At 39.8% G+C, this 17,308-nt stretch overlaps 1 long non-coding RNA gene across 1 annotated transcript; it reads right to left on the reverse strand.

Annotated features, from left to right (window-relative positions):
* Nucleotides 1-6,793: 6,793 nt before the first annotated feature.
* On the reverse strand, nucleotides 6,794-9,108 carry LOC131017989 (uncharacterized). The gene is made up of 2 exons (XR_009099956.1): nucleotides 8,982-9,108; nucleotides 6,794-7,127 (listed from the first exon to the last, which is right to left on the reverse strand). It is a non-coding gene; the product is annotated as an uncharacterized LOC131017989 (long non-coding RNA).
* Nucleotides 9,109-17,308: the final 8,200 nt, after the last annotated feature.

A 17,308-nucleotide genomic window follows, 5' to 3' on the forward strand; every position in this document is an offset into this window, starting at 1 on the left:
ATATAAATGTCCCTTCCTTCTTCAAGGAAACCGTTTAGAAAAGCGGTTTTGACATCCATTTGCCAAACCTCAAGGTTCATGTGAGCTGCTATGGCAAGGAGTATTCGGATAGACTTGAGCATGGCAACCGGCGAAAAGGTCTCATCATAATCTATACCCTGTTCCTGGGTATAACCTTTCGCCACCAGTCTAGCTTTAAAAGTTGCGACTTCGCCATCCGAATCTCTCTTTCTCTTGTATACCCACCTACTACCTATAGCTAAAAAGCCGTCTGGTAATTTAGTTTTCTCGTATACATCCATAGCACTCATGGATTCTATTTCAGAAACCATGGCTTCGTACCAAGAATCTGCATCTTGATCTTTCATCGCTTGTCTGAAGTTATCAGGGTCGATATCCTTTTGTTCATCAACAGAGAGAAGATCCGAAGATTCTCCCAAGAACATAAATCGATCGAGTTGGACTATAACCCTCCCACTACGACGAAGCGGTGGTGGTACGGCTGTGACAATGGTTTGTGCAGTATCCTGCGGTGCATTCACTTGCACACTTGGCTGGGGTGATGGAATCGCCTGTCCATTGCCTTCGATTTCTTGAAGGGCAATCTCGGACTTAGACTTGTGGTTATTCATATAATCCTCTTCCAAGAATCGTGCGTTGGTGCTAACAACCACTTTCTGATCATTAGGATTATAGAAATATCCACCTTTCGTTTCTCTTGGATATCCTATGAACAACATTACTTCGCATCTAGGGTCCAATTTCCTTGCCTCTTTGTCAAGCACATATGCAGGACAACCCCATATCTTTATATGATTCAAGCTGGGCTTACGCCCTGACCATAATTCAGTGGGAGTCTTAGGCACAGACTTGGATGGTACTAGATTCAGCAAGTAAGCCGCTGTTTGCAAGGCATATCCCCAAAACGAAATAGGCAACGATGCATAACTCATCATTGATCGTACCATTTCCAAAAGAGTCCTGTTTCTTCTCTCTGCTACACCATTCTGTTGGGGAGTACCTGGTGCAGTCAATTGGGATGTAATCCCAGAATCTGACAAGTATTGCAAAAACTCGTTCCCGAGGTATTCGCCACCGCGATCAGACCGCAATGACTTGATTGATTTACCCGTTCTCTTCTCCACTTCCGCCTTGAATTCTTTGAATTTCTCAAAGCATTCAGACTTGCGTTGAAGTAGGTAAATATACCCATATCTTGAGTAATCGTCAATGAAAGTGACGAAATACTCATACCCTCCACGAGCTCTAGTGGACATCGGTCCACACAAGTCAGAGTGAATCAATTCTAACACATGCGAGGCCCTATTCCCCTTTGCCTTAAAAGGTCTTGCCATCATCTTTTCCTCTATACAGGATTCGCAGGTTCTAAATGGAACCGCTTGAAAGTCTTTCAAGATTCCATTTGAAACGAGCCTTTGGATCCTATTTAGATTGATGTGGCCTAACCTTAGGTGCCACGCATGAGTATATTGTTCATGAGAATAATACTCCATCTTATTCGGATTTGGAAGGATTTGTGATGTAGATGCAATATGGACAAAGTTGTTAATTGGACATGTAATAGTATAGAGAGAGCTGTTCAAAATTCCAGAACAAATAGTCTTGTTATCTCTCATGATAGAGACACCCCTATCAAAAGTAACAGAATATCCATTCAAAAACAATTTTGAAACAGAAATTATGTTCCGCCGAAACTCCGGCACATACAAAATATCCCTCAAAACTAAAATGTCATCACCAAAACATAAAGATAAATCTCCAATAGCAACAGCTGCGACCTTCGACGCGTTGCCCATGGAGATGGTGATCTCATCACTTGCCAGTTCCCTTGTCGGCATGAAGCCCTGCAAGGTGTAACAAACATGGTCAGTTGCCCCCGTATCCACTACCCATGAATGAGTCGAAAACGAAGCTAAACATGTTTCAGTTACTAAAACTTGTGACGTACCTTGTCCCTTTGCCTTGAGCACTGGACAATCTTTCTTCCAATGCCCAACCTTGCCGCACTTGAAGCACTTTCCCTTGGCCGTTGGCTTCTTCACGCCGCCGGTAGGGCCATCTACTTTGGCTTTACCGCTCCCACTAGCCTCATGGTCATGCTTGCCCTATGGACTTTTCCACTTCTTTTTCCCGCCTTTCGACGAAGAAGCAGATCCCTTGGCAGCAACAAGGACCTCTTTCCCACGGCCCATAACTCCCTCCGCCGCAACTAGAGCATTCAACAACTCATTAAGAGTGTAGTTGACCTTGCTCATAACGACATTGAGTCGGAAGTTCTCATAGGTTTTGGGGAGAGTGTTGAGGATGATATCGACCTTGGCTTCGCCTTCGATACCCCCTCCTAGCAGATCAAGCCTGTCAAACAAATTTGTCATATGCATGACATGATCGTGCACCGAGCTGCCCTCGCTCATTTTACAAGCTAAGATTTCTCTCATCAAGTTAAAACGAGAAGACCTCTCGGACTCCCCATAAACCTCCTTGAGGTTTAACATGATTTCAGCCGCGTCATTCATGACCTGATGCTGGAGTTGCAAAGTTTGTGACATAGTAATCATAATATAGCACTTGGCCATATTATTCGACTTGTGCCACCTTTTATGCGCCTCTCGTTCCGCATCAGTCGACTCATCAGTTAAGGGCGCGGGACGTGGAGTAGTAAGCACAAAACTGTGCTCATCAGCGTCAAGAATATACATAATATGGCGTTTCCATTCGGTGTAATTTGGACCGATGAGAGGATTGTTTGCTAGAATGTTAATAATCGGAGACATAGACATATCTGAAAGTAAACAAATAAACATGTAAGAACATGAAGCACATAATTCGTAACAATAATATTGTAACCTTTTGATAAAACAATATTAATGAAACCTCCAACTGCCCAAGGAATCTCACGAGTAAGCCACGATCGTGTGGACGTTTACACATGAACCCCTCAACCAGACTATTTTACCTAGTCTTTTAATTTCCATCCATGTCAACTTAACCTTTTGACAAAGGAAATTAATAGTTGGATCTTAACTAGACCATATCATATTCAAGAAGGGACTCCGATGGGGAGTTGTACATTGTACTTGAAATGATATCTAAACAGTGACCACAATTTAACCTTGAAAATTAAATTCTCAAAATTAGCATACTCACTAGGACCATACCGCTTTCAATTTAACCTCTTGGTTATCTTATTTAGAATCCATCCTCTAAAGTACTTGTGAAAATTATACGAGTAAGCCACGATCGTGTGGACGTTTACCGCATAACTCCCACTACTTAAATGGATTTAAATATTTTTTTTTTGATAGAAACCTCAACTTAACAAACTTGTGAAATCCAATATGAAGTAAGCCACGATCGTGTGGACGTTTACTCATACTTTCAATCACTTTGTCTTGAGGCCGCATGTGGAGGTCTAAAATAATTTTTAAATACTATAAAAATTATTAAAACAGTTTAGTCTTTTTCTTTCAAAAGGTTTGATCATGCTCAAGCATATAATCCTAAACATGCTCTTCTAGAATGCAACATGTAAAACATGCTCACAGAATTCTAAAACATGCTTAAGAAAACGATAAACCTACTATCATGCTTGTCTAAGCGCAGCTAATAAAACATATTAACAAGCAGAGACGAACAAAAGTAGATAAAGAGCATAAGGGATTAACACCACAGCATGCAAAGAACATAATTAAAATAATAAAGTTCTTCGTGACCCATTCGTGGAACCCCAAATTTCTAATCTATTACAAAGAACAGAAAAGAAAAAGAAATAAAACTAAAAAACGTAAACTCGGCCCGAAACTTCAAAACAGGCCCGTCTTTGGAAAATAGGGTTTGGGCCCCCTAGGATTGAGAAACAATCGCAGCTAGGGTTTGGAACCCTAGTTGCCGCCGCCTCCTCCCAAAGCAGCCGCCCCCACGCTCGGCAGCAGCCCGGCACCGCAGCAGCCCGGCACCAGCCTCCAGCGTGAGCAGCCGCCCGGTCGGCAGCGCTCGGTGCCACCAGCAGCAGCAGCAGCAGCAGCAACAGCCCTCGGTGCACGGCGACAGCAGCGGCAGCAGGCCCCTCGGCGTGGACAGCAGCAGCGGCAGTGCGCCGCCCGCTGGGCGCGCAGCGCGCAAAGCGCGCAGGCGCGGCCCCGGGCGCGCACAGCCCCTGCCGGCTGCAGCCTTCTTCCTCACCCGACCCGCACAGCAGCAGCTCGCCTCACCTCGCCTCGCCTGCAGTGCACGTCCAGGACCGAGAGCAGCAGCGGCCGCGCGGCGCCTGCCTGGGCGCGCTGCGCACGGCGTGCTTGCACCCGCGCGCGCTGCCCAACGGCGCCCGGTCCCGTGCGTCTCCTCCTTTCTCCGTTCATCGTTATTGATTCGTCGTCGTCCTCGTCTCGTTCTCAATTTTACAGATTTACAACGGAAAAACAAATACAATTTGAAAACCTAATCTAACCACTGATTTTCTCATGGTGAAAAACGATTACAACGTCAAACGACGTATCCCACGAATCAACGAACCACGAAGAACAACAGCAGTAAAAACAACGCACATTATTAATCGTACATAAATTAATAATAGAGCCAAGAAAATAATCCTGGGCTCTGATACCAATAGAAGGAATATTAAATTGAATTAACGTTCCGTTTGCCCGATGATCATTTCTTGGTTATTATTAATTTACCATACAATGATTAATCTTAACATGCTCCTATGAATTTAACAGCTGCACATAGGTGTTAGGAATTACTTACTTGTAAAGCGGATGCACAGGTCGTTGATGATCGTGTCGAAAGACTCCAGCTCTGATCTTCTCGACTGTATCCCGCTCAGCTTCCAACGTTGGATGGACAACGAACTATGGAAGTTCCCAAGGCAGAATTGCTTCTACACGTTGCCCCTCTGCTCTCTCAAAAACCCTAATTTTTATCAGTGTATTTTCCTGAGAACTTACAGCTGTATTTAAAATAATTAAATACGTGTATGGGGCGCCAGATTAGAAGTAGTGAACGACTTCTGCTCCTTCTAGGGCTAGGAGACTTTGGGCCAGTCCAGGGACCAGATACAAGGAATAAAGATGGGTCTCAAATAAATTAATTTATCTATGGTCAGCCCAGACCATAATTAATTTATAAATATCAGTTCATTCCACTAGAGAACCGATACTGACTTACCCCTTTATTGCCGGTGATGAGTCGGGGGGGCTTGTATTTAGACTTATTAAATCTCCGTATTTAAAATATCCGACATCCACTAATTAATTAGAGCTCTGACAGCTTAAATTAATTAATCTCTTTATAATCCTTAAGCAGTACCACTCAAACCTTATTATTGCGTCTGAACTTAATCAACCTGCAGGGTTTAACGCAATAAACCTTATTGAGCTCCTTAAGGGGATGTCATTATCCTATACTGGATACGGGTACTAATACAGATAAACAAATATCATATATTAACCGCTATCACCCAAGATACAGAGTACTCGAGTTAGTATATAACTTTCACCCATAGTAAGTCAAAGTGATATACGAATTAATATATATACCTGAATACTTATTAGTATTAAGATTCTGTTAAGTCACCGAGATCTTTATTCTTCACTTAAGTCAGATAGAAGAATACATCTCACCGTTGGTCCTATCAATACGTAATGACGTACCAGTATAGACAAGTAGTCAAGACAAACTACTTCCATCTATACTGCAGCCTAAACCAATAACTTGTCCTAGAGTTATTTCGGTTGTGATCATATTATATCTCTTAAGGTTATTCCAATTATACGATCTTCTGTGATACACCGTATAACCGTATAATCTACTTATATAGAGATAAAGAACATACATATGCAATCATGAACACAATCAGATAGGAGATTGAAAACAGTGAACACATGAATCATTATATACAAGCATAAAAGTTCTTGCTTTCAGTATATAAATCCAACATGGGCTTCTTTTTTGCTTGGGACATTATGAACAGAAAATAAGCCTTTGGTACTGATGTCAAAGCAAAATGAATCTTCAGTGTCGGGAATGATCGAATAGCTCAGATACTCTTTCCACCCATATTTGGGATTCATCACGACGTACTGAAGGAGGTCCGAAGAAGAGGATTGATTTGACGGGTGAGAAGGGGTTTATGGTTTGCACCATAGAAGGGCGACACAAAAATGAGATAATCGAGTAGAGAGAGAGTGAGAATCAGTAGGAAGGGGGCAAAATAAGTTAGGGTTTAAGACAAACATGGTTTTCGTACCTCAATTCGACATTATCTCTTGTCATTTTTCTTCGTATTTTGCTTGTGAATGCGTGTTTGTGTCCTAGTATTGAGATAAGATTTACTATGATTTAATGTTTGGTTGTAGTTTTGGTGTAAATTCAGGAAAAAAAGGAATAATTGGAGAAATGTTAAAGTATAGGGTTGAAGTAAATTAGTTTCATAGGAATCCGTGAGCGTGAACAATGGTCCAATCGGAGCTCGGGCGAGGAAAAACAAAGCCAAGCAAGTCGGGTGCGCAGAGAGCAACAACGCCATGGTCCCGATAGCGGTCGCGGACCCGATCGTAGGCCAATGTGCCAATCTTTCGAGAACGCACCCACGGTCTGTGCCTCGGTTGCGAGCATTCCCCTTCTTTTCCCATGGTCCTCACACGCGTCCACTATCGTGTCACAGCCCGCCCTAACTAGGGATAGTTAGGCCGAGTGATCCACGACTAGGGATGGGGTTAAAGAAGAAGGGGAAGAAAATGGGCGTCATTTATAGCCGTAAAACTTACTCATCTTAATAAAACTCGTCATTTTTATTCATTAATACTCAATTGAAAACAGTCTATGAAAGACTGCATAAAAGTTAATTAATATCATTAATCAAGTTATACATCATATGCAACCATTCTCTTAAGACTCAAAGTATGACATAACATCAACAACATCTTGCAGCGGAAAGTAGCTAGACATATGTATGAAGACATATTCTAGACAGGTTAACTATTTATTAACAACCCTGGAGACTCCGCTCATTGCAGCACCATCATCACATCAGCTCAACCTCGTTGTGTCTCTGTATCAATGAGTAACGTCACTCTCTCCCTCAAGTCGTTACTTCCCAAAAGGACCTTCATCGTTATGAAGAATTGGTGAGAAGTTATAAAAGAAACCTTGATTAATAATCTAATCTCTTTTATGAAACATTAGTATCTCTAATGTTCATCTCTCTTGATTGTTAATCAATATAACAATTATTATCTCTCGTCATTACTCATTAATTATAACATCCTTATGTTATAATTAGCAGCGCTTCAATTAAAAGAAATATTTAACACATCGAAAAGTCCACTTTCTTAGCAGATCTATTCGCTCTCATCTCGTCTAATTAACCGATTAGAAAGTTAAACTTTCCATTAGGCATGTATTTGAGTCACGGGTCAACAAGAATTGACTATGCTCAAATTCTAATTTCACTAAAAATTTCGGCATGACCTATTCATATATAATGTCAGCCACGAGATTTCAACGCGTGAATCTCACTACGTGAACTCGTCTCTCGACTCAAAACTTAACATCTTGACATCTTTTCAACGCAAACCAAACAATTCAAAATCATCAAAACTCTTTATCAGTAAACTATCATTTATACTCGACACCAATTGTTCGAGTGTCAGATACCAACATTTATGTGCGTTAATCATAACTCTCACAACTCACACCATTTAGTCATATCGTATCATCCATCAAAACAAATATAATCAAGTTGTTTTCTAGAAAGTTTTGCTGTTTTTGTGTCATCTTTAAAAATCCATAACAACCAACTCAATCATCATAAACTCTCATACCAATTGATCTCAAAAACTTCATGAAGTGTAGTTCATTCTAAAAATGGTAGTTAACCAAAAAGGTTAAAGGTTTTTGGAGATATTGCTCTTTTAGTGCAGGCTGTCAAAGATTGACAGTTTCTGCCAATTTTGTTTAGGCCATTAGAAACCAAGGCAAACCTTAATAAAATTCCATCAAATTTAATCATCTAAAACTAAAGGTATCCTTGAAGATTTGGTTAAAATTTCACAAGAGAAAACGTTCATATGATCTGCCAAATAAACAATGAAACTCATACACTTTTACTGTTGGACAAATATGACAGCAGAACAGGGCATTTTTGAAATAATAAACTGCTCTGTTTCAGAGGTCATAAAAATCGAAATCTTATGTTTTTAGAAAAGTATTGAAGTCTAGTTTCGTTTAAAAAAAAACGGTGATGCAAAATCCTTCATGGATTAATAGATATAAACGTTTTTGTGAAGTCTACCAATAGTTGACAGATTCTGTCAAGGATTTTTCAAAATATCTTTAAAATAGCAAACATCATCCAAAAGACATGAAATTTTGCAGCAACGAAATACACATATCATAGATAAACATACTAAAATTTCAGAGCCATCAAGCAATGAAAACTCATCGAAACATAAGCTTGAAACTGCTATAAAATTTTGACAGAATTCCAGTTTTAATTTCGTTCAACAATTATCATCCATAAATTGTAAATCAATTAGCATGCTCATGTGATATCGTAGAACACATATACGCAATAATATTCATTATGCAACGTCTCAAACTTCACGAATTTAAATAATCATACTCTAAAAATTTATAAAATTTTCGTGCTTGGAAAAATACGAATTTAATATATATCGATTCTAGCATACCCCTAAGCACAAATATCAAGTCAAAACGATCAAACAAAAATCGAAAGACAAGCTAATATGTGAAAAACGGGGCTGCCCTCATGGGTTTCATAGCTACGGTTCGTTCCGTTCTTACTCCCTTCATTAAACATGCTCAACATCTACCCAAGAACAACCTACTAAAATTTCACGACGATCCGACGTCGTTTCAAAATAAAGTCGAGAATCAACGTTTTTCGACGTCGACGAAAATCGAAAAGAAAACCATCAAAACGTAGGTAGAGATCTTACCTACTTAGATACGTGATCGAAAAGATGATCGGCGCTCGTCTCGGTGCTCAAATCGGAGGTCAGAAGCTTGAGCTCAAACTAAAATGAAAATGGCGTGAACTAGTGTGTGTTTTAGGTGTTGTATGTGTGAGATTAAAGTGTGAGTGGAGTGTTTGGCTGATACAGCCGTATAATATGTGTGAGTGAGTGGGGTTGGGTGGTTGGTGGAGTGGTTAGGGTAGGGTAGGTTAGATAGTATATTATCCCACTTAGTCGTTAAATATCTCGTTTCGTCTCGTTTTAACGACAAACTACCCATATTCTTCGTTACTCGTCCTCTTAACTCCTACTCACTTTTATTATACTCGTAATTCTATATAAATATAGAAAACGCAAGCTCGTTCTCTAAATTCTGATAAACGAGCTCGGTTCGTTTATCGAGAAATCACAGTTTACTATTCACTCGTCGTCCAAAAATAAAAACTTTCATTATTGGACTCGTATCGAAAAACTAAGAATATTTCTCGACGACGTGCACGTAAGATTTTGAAAGTCGACAAAAAGACGAAATAGCAGTATTTTACTATTCATCGTCAAAAAGTCAAAAATTTCAAAAACGTCTTAACGGACTCAGATTTCACTTCCGAGTTCATCGTTCTCATTCAAATAATTATCTCGAATTATTCAAATACTCAAACTCAACTACGGATTTAAAATCCCACATCATCCACACATCATCAAAAGAACATCTCAACGTCTTAAAAATAACAAGGGAACTTCATATAACTCCTCATCTCTTTACAAAGTAAATCAAACAAGGGATCTAAACCTTAATTACTCAAACTCAAGCAATTAATCACGTAATCAAAAGCCCGGGTATTACATACCCTCCCCCTTAAAATAAATTTCGTCCCGAAATTTGTACCTCTTGTAAATGTTTCGGGTACTTCTCTCACATCTTATCCTCAAGCTCTCTTTCCACTTCTTTCTAACTATCATATCTCCATTGGACCTTATCCAATGTAATCGACCTATTACTCAATTGCCGAATTTATGATCTAGCATCATCTGAGGTCTCTCTTCATAACTCAAGTCTGGTTCTAAGATCATTTCTTCTTAGTAAACCACATGGTTTGGGTAAAATATATATCCTCTCAATTGTGACACGTGAAACACGTTATGCACATTTCCAAAGCTAGGTGACAAAGCCAACCTATACGCTATTGGACCTATCTTTTGCAATATCTCGTAAGAACTTATAACTCTGGGTCTAAGCTGTCCTTTAACTCCAAATCTATTCATCCCCTTTGAGGGTGAAACCTTCAAGAAAACTTTGTTTCCTATCTCGAAACTTTGTCTCACATCCTATAGGCAAACTCAATTAGTGGCAACACATTCTCCCGATTTACTCCTCTATCAAGGATAGTAGTTCTTATCATATCTTCTATCGTCTGCTATGCTAAAATTCATCCTTGTACCCAACTCTTTCTGTAACTCATCCAAAAACGTGATGTAATATTTTTTTTTTTTTTGAGGTGATCTACACTGGTACTCAATGCAATCTTATAATGTCACGAACATACAATTGTGCTAACTTATCTGGTCCATACGCGATTAGGATCGGTATGAAATGTGCAGATTTTGTTAGTCGATCTACAATCACTCAAATTGCTGTATTTTCTCTTTAACTTTTCGGTAAAGCTATCACAAAATCCATCGCTATGTGATCCCATTTCCACTCGGGAATCTCCAACGGTTTTAACTTCCCATAGGGTCGTTGGTGTAATGCTTTCACTTGCTGACAAGCTAAGCATCGCTCTACAAACGAAGCTATGTCTCATTTCATTCCGTCCCACAAAAATCTATTTTTTTACAACCTGATACATCTTTGTGCCTCCTGGGTGGGCGGTGTAAGGCGTGTTATGATTCTCACTCATGATCGTATTCTTAAGTTCATCATCGCGGGGAATGCATCTTCTCCCCTCAAATAAGATAGCATTGTCTGATTTTTTTTTTTTTTTGTAACTCTTGAGATCTCCTGCTCTTATCCTTTCTCGTAACTTGTTCATTGTCTCATCTTTCCTTGTGCTTCAATCACCATTTTCCTCAAACTAGGCATCGTCGCAACAATACTTGCTATCGTCCCCGGTGGTTTTATCATCTCTATCCTCATCTTGTCAAAGTCCTTTATAAGCTCATCCTCTCTCGTGAGAATACATCCTAACTTTGACGAGACCTTTCGGCTCAATGCATCGGCTACTACATTGGCCTTGCCAGGGTGATAGTTAATGTCGCAGTTAACATCCTTTACTAATTCGAGCCATCTCATTTGCATCATGTTAATATCCTTATGCTTGAAAAAGTATTTCAAAGTTTTGTGGTCCGTGAAAATCTCACATCTAACTCCGTAGAGATGATGTCTCCAAATTTTTTTTTTTTTGGGCATGCACAACGGCTGCAAGCTCTAAATCATGCATTGGATAATTTATCTCGTGGGATCTAAGTTGTCGTGATGCATAGACTATAATTCTTCCTTCTTGCATCAAAACACATCCTAGCCCATTCTTTGACGCATCTGTGTAGATGGTATACTCTTTATCCATTTTCGGGACTAGCAGCACTGGTGCTGTAGTCAATTTCCTTTAAGCTCTTAAAAACTCTCTTTACACTCCTCTTTCCAATTGTACTTAACTTCTTTTCTCGGTCTTGCTATCATGGAAAATCCTTTAATAAACCTCTGATAGTATCCTGCTAAACCTAAAAAGTTGCGAATCTCGTTAGGCGTAGTTGGTGATCTCCACTCATGTACAACTTGTACCTTGACGGGGTCAACTTTAATTCTTTCGGATGATATAATATGTCCTAGAAAAGTTACTTCGTTCAACCAAAACTCGCACTTGGTGAATTTGGCAAAAAGCTTCTCAACTCTTAGCGTTTCCAACATCGTTCTCAAATGTTTTGGCGCTCCTGCTCATTCTTCGAATAGATGAGAATATCATCTATGAAAACTAGGATAAATTTATCCAGTTATTGATGGAACACTCGATTCATGTGATCCATGAAAACTACTGGTGCCTTCGTCAAACCGAATGGCATAACTATGAACTCATAGTGCTCATACCTCATTTGAAAAGCTGTCTTAGGTGTATCCTCCTGTCAAAATTTGAACTAGTGGTATTATGATCTCAAGTCAACTTTCAAGAAAAAACTCGCTCCTCGTAATTGATCAAACAAGTCATCTATCCTCGGCAAAGGATATTTGTTCTTGAGTGTCAATTTATTCAGCTCTCGATAATCTATGCACATTCTCAACGTGTCATCCTTCTTTTTTGACAAAAAGACTGGCGCTCCCCACGGGGATACACTACGTCTAATAAAACCTAACTCGAGCAATTCTTGTAGCTGAATCTTCAGCTCTTGTAGCTCCTTAGGCGCCATTCTATAGGGTGCCTTCGACACTAGTGCTGATCCAGGTTCTAGGTCGATAGTGAACTCCAACTATCTTGTTGGTGGCAATCCTGGTAAGACCTCGGGAAATACATCTCTATATTCCCTTACCACTACTACATCCTCAAAGTATTTACTTGATTCTCCTTCATCATTCAAGTAAACTAGGTAAGCTTGTGCTCCTTTCTTCTTTACCAATTTCGACGCCTGAAGTGCCGAAATGATTGGAATTCTCTTCTTTCTATCAATGTCGTGAAAACATGTCTGTTCCTTCCCAGGTGGTTGGAAAGTTATCTGTCTCTTCTAACAATCAATCGGGGCAAAGTTCTCTGCTAACCAGTCCATCCTTAGAATAATGTCTACGTTCCACATAGGCATTAAGTGCAAGGTTCTTGTTTTCATCTTTAGTGATCCTAACTCAAACTCTAATTTAGAAATCATGTGAGAAACTGTAGTAGCTCTTCCTACAGGAGTGATTACTCTCAACTTGGGACTAGCTCGTTTTGGTTCGAGTTTGAAGGTAACATGCTTCAAACACTTAAAGAATGCGAGGCTCCTGTATTAAACAGGATTCTAACTGATGCATCCAATAACTTGCCCAATACTACCTTAAAGTCCTGCCTTAAACCGGCACATAAAACTCAGACATCTCATCATCAGTATCCATCTTCTGATGAGCAAATCGTGATAGCTCACAGAATTCTCGGTTATACTCTACAACCGATTTCTTTCCTTGCATCAAACTTCGATAGTCAGCCTCTTGCTGCTTACTGTACTCCTTGGTACATATTTCTCAAGAGTAGCCTTGAATTGTTCCCAGGTGTAGTTTACCAGTTGCTCGGGTGTTAAAGTCTTCTGACGTGCCTCTCACTAGTCTTATACATCAAAAGAATCTACTAGGATAACTCAAAAGTTGTAAGGGTTCAACACTAGAATGACATCAAAACAAATTGTTCAAGAGACTCAAATGAATGACCAGATGGTAGAATGAAGTAACTACCAGGTCGAACAAAATGACCTAGAGTAAGAACCCATCTGGCTTTTCAACCGAAAGTTGAAACACATGGGTTTATAAACCCAAAACACGTCTACTGAGATTTGGATCATGCGGACTGGCCAGGTCCAACATAATCACTCCCCAGTCACACGGGATATACTATCCCGAACTTGGAAATTCTGTGTCTTCTAAACCCTCAACATACTATACATAACAAAACTTAAGTTCGCACCAGCAAGCTAAAAGCTTAAACTCAGGGTCCTATGTTCTAGACTCTTGTTTCGAAAGTTCAATATTTTTCGACTCTCCTCTCATGTTGCGGTGGTGGTGGCGGAGTATTATCCCGCCTATCCTTCACATCACACTCTTGATGACATCTTTGAGGCATTTTTGAAATCACAAAAGGAAAACTCAACTCGACCAACGCTCTAAGCATCCTCAAACTCAAGTTCAATTTACTAACTCAACTTTAAGGAAACCCTCACGGTCACCTTAACATTCATCTGTAAGGCAATAAGCACTCACGAAATGCTAACAAAAAGACCACTCTGGTCAACCTAATATATCCATCAGTAGAATGCCTCTTTTTAGAGGGCTTACATAAAGGGGTTATTTAAACCCTACAAAAACCATAGTATCTATCGTAATGTCCCTTCTAAATCGACACCATTAATAGTACTATGTCTCGGTCTGGACCTCCTACGGTAATTGCTACCAGTTAACTCATCTAGTTGCTACTTTAGCACACTAGGAACATCCATCTATTTAACATCAGTAGGGTACTAAATTCGCATGCTTATCTATCATCATGTCAAAATCTCAAGTACCAGTATCTCCTAAGTAAGTTATATACATCGCAATGTAATTGCAACTAATCAAAAACGAGGGGTGTACCACGCATACTCTCAAGATCATCCTTAGCTCTAGCCTACATCGACTTCTCTTCTCATCCTCATCAACTCTAGCCCTCCTCGGCTACTTCTCATCCTCATTATCGTTTATCATTTTATCATCTTTGGTAACTGATACTCAAGGATCGACTCGATATCTACTACACTCTTCTAGAGTCCCTGGTAGAAAACAAGCATCCGGTCAGTAGATCCGCATAGAAAATCTGGGTATCTGTAACAAATCCCATCTTCTGTGGGTCCAATGCTCATGACGACATGTCCCATCATATTGAGTGGCTTTCTTCCTTGCTCAATCCTACCACTCGATTGGTAGCACGGGGACTAGGTGCACGATGCCATCCAGTCTAGTAACAACCATAAGGCTTTCATCCTTTCATAGTCTATGAACATGTGTTTGAAAATCTGCTAGGGTATCTCTGTACCACATACTGTACGCCTCGTCCTCGTATCCGATCTTTCCTGAGTTCGATCTCACAACAGTCCACTTTCGTGCAGTGCCAACAGTCCTGGCCAACCTATAAGGAGAACTTAAAGGTGACTCTAGGAACTAACTCTACTTGGCTCCAGCAACAGAAATAAACAAAACATAACTTAGCAAAACTCCTATTAAGTAGTACTGTTATCTTAAAACTCAAGCTCAAAACATCTAAATTCTCATCTCGTCCCGTCTTTACTTAGTAGGGAATCTCTCTAAACAATGATATTAGATCCCTTAATCTAAATCATCGTGACTCAGTAAGACAACTCAACAATTCTCTCTCAAAGCCATCTCCAAAGACTATGGCTCATGATACCTCCTCAAGTACCATTAAGGTTGCGTGAGCAAAACTCGCGTCACAAAATAACTCAACATATCGTACAATATCTCATTGCAGCATGCTAATAACTCATCATTAATCATGCTATTATACTCAAGCTCATAACTCAAACTCATAACTCAAACCAACAAGTACTTAAAGCAATTGCTAATTCTCTCAAGCTTTAGCTCTAAGTTCTCATTTCATCCTTCTACTTAGTAAAAAAAATCTCTCTTAACAATGACATTATATTCCTTCATCTAAATCATCGTGACTTATCACAACTGCTCAAACAATTCTCATCACAAAACATCTCAAATACATCACATCATAACTCATAATTATGCATCCTCAATCATATAACATCATATGATATAAACGCTCTCATGATTCATCATGTAACATCAACATATGCTCTTACAACATAATAACTCATTATTAATCATGTTGTCATCCTCAAACTCAAACTATGCACCTTTAAAGTGTAACATCATAACTCATCATATAACCTCAACATCATGCTCTTCAAAATTTAACGTCAAATAAACTTTGAAATTTTACATACCTCGTTGAGCCTGGTGTGATGGTGCGCTGAGCTCACGGTTGTTAATAACTATTAGTCTAGTGACTCATTCTAGACTAAACTCAAGACTTCTAATTCAGAGCTTTCCTTCGCTCTGATACCACTCTGTCACAGCCGTGAACAATGGTCCAATCGGAGCTCGGGCGAGGAAAAACAAAGCCAAGCAAGTCGGGTGCGCAGAGAGAGCAACAACGCCATGGTCCCGATAGCGGTCGCGGACCCGATCGTAGGCCAATGTGCCAATCTTTCGAGAACGCACCCACGGTCTGTGCCTCGGTTGCGAGCATTCCCCTTCTTTTCCCATGGTCCTCACACGCGTCCACTATCGTGACCGCATGAATACACGATTTTTATTTTTTAAATTTCATATTCATAATTATATTATATTCTTAGAGTGGATTTTGAAAATAGCCACTTTGGAATAGTAAATTTAAAAAATACCCACTAAGATAAAAAAAAATTAAAAAATACCTACACTTACCATTTTACCCTTGCATTTAAAAATTTAAAAAATACCCGCGAATTCACAACCAGGATTTATTTGGATTGTAAAATTCAAGCTTTAAGACTCAAATTCACAACTGTAATAACAAGTATTGGTTGTGAATTCAAGTTTTAAAGTTTGAATTTACAACTAAAACTAGTGTTAGTCGTGAATTCACAACTAACACTACTATAAATAGTGTTAGTTGTGAATTCGCGTGAATTCACAACTAGAAATAGTGTTGGTTGTGAATTCAAGTTTTATTGGTTGTGATTTTACAACCAACGCCTGTAATTCAATTGTGAATTCATAATTCAGTTGTGAATTCACCGAGTTAGATGTGAATTCAAGAACATTAAGTTCTGAATTCATAGATCTAGTTGTTAATTCAAGAACATTAATCAATTTTCCAATCCCTCAACCAAATTAACCATTTTTTTGCTTCGTATTGTCGATGCCACTCCCCCAAATTCACCAAATTCCACCAAAACCTCTATTGCTATCTAACCTACTCACCAACCGCAAATTCACCATAAATTAGCCGTGATATAAATTCATCATAAAAATGATTCAATTGCGATGCAATGATTCAACTTCGTGGCTCTTCTGGCTGTATGGAAATTGATTTCCGATTGGAGCCGGAGTGAGGCGGCGATGCAGATTGACATTTTACTATGACATTGGATGTTCGAATTGCATATTACAAGGTAACAACGTACATTTTCTTTGGATAATTTTTTTGAGCGGAGAATAATTATTGATGTATTAATACAAAACATATATAGAGTTTTTATAATTTTGATGTTGAAAATTCGCCCCCCCCCCTCGATAGAATTCCTGCTCCGTCCCTGGCAGACTTGGGGCGGGGCGACACTGAGGCGACGGCGTGGGTGAACGGACGGGGCGGTGCGGCCGAATGCCAGGCTCCGCTGGACAACAGCCGGAAACAGAACAACAGCGGCGGCTCCTCCTAGGCCGTCCGCTGTAGGAGAACAGTGAGGGAGAGAACGGTGAGGTGGAGAGGCTGCGAGGAGGTACGTGCCGGCAATTCTTGGAGAAGAAGGGCGCGGCGACAGAAAAGATTAGAGAGAGAGAGAGTTAGAGAGAGAGAGAAGAGAGAGAGAGAGAG

Source organism: Salvia miltiorrhiza, chromosome 3 (genome assembly GCF_028751815.1).
Source record: "Salvia miltiorrhiza cultivar Shanhuang (shh) chromosome 3, IMPLAD_Smil_shh, whole genome shotgun sequence".
In the NCBI taxonomy this organism is placed as follows: Eukaryota; Viridiplantae; Streptophyta; class Magnoliopsida; order Lamiales; family Lamiaceae; genus Salvia; species Salvia miltiorrhiza.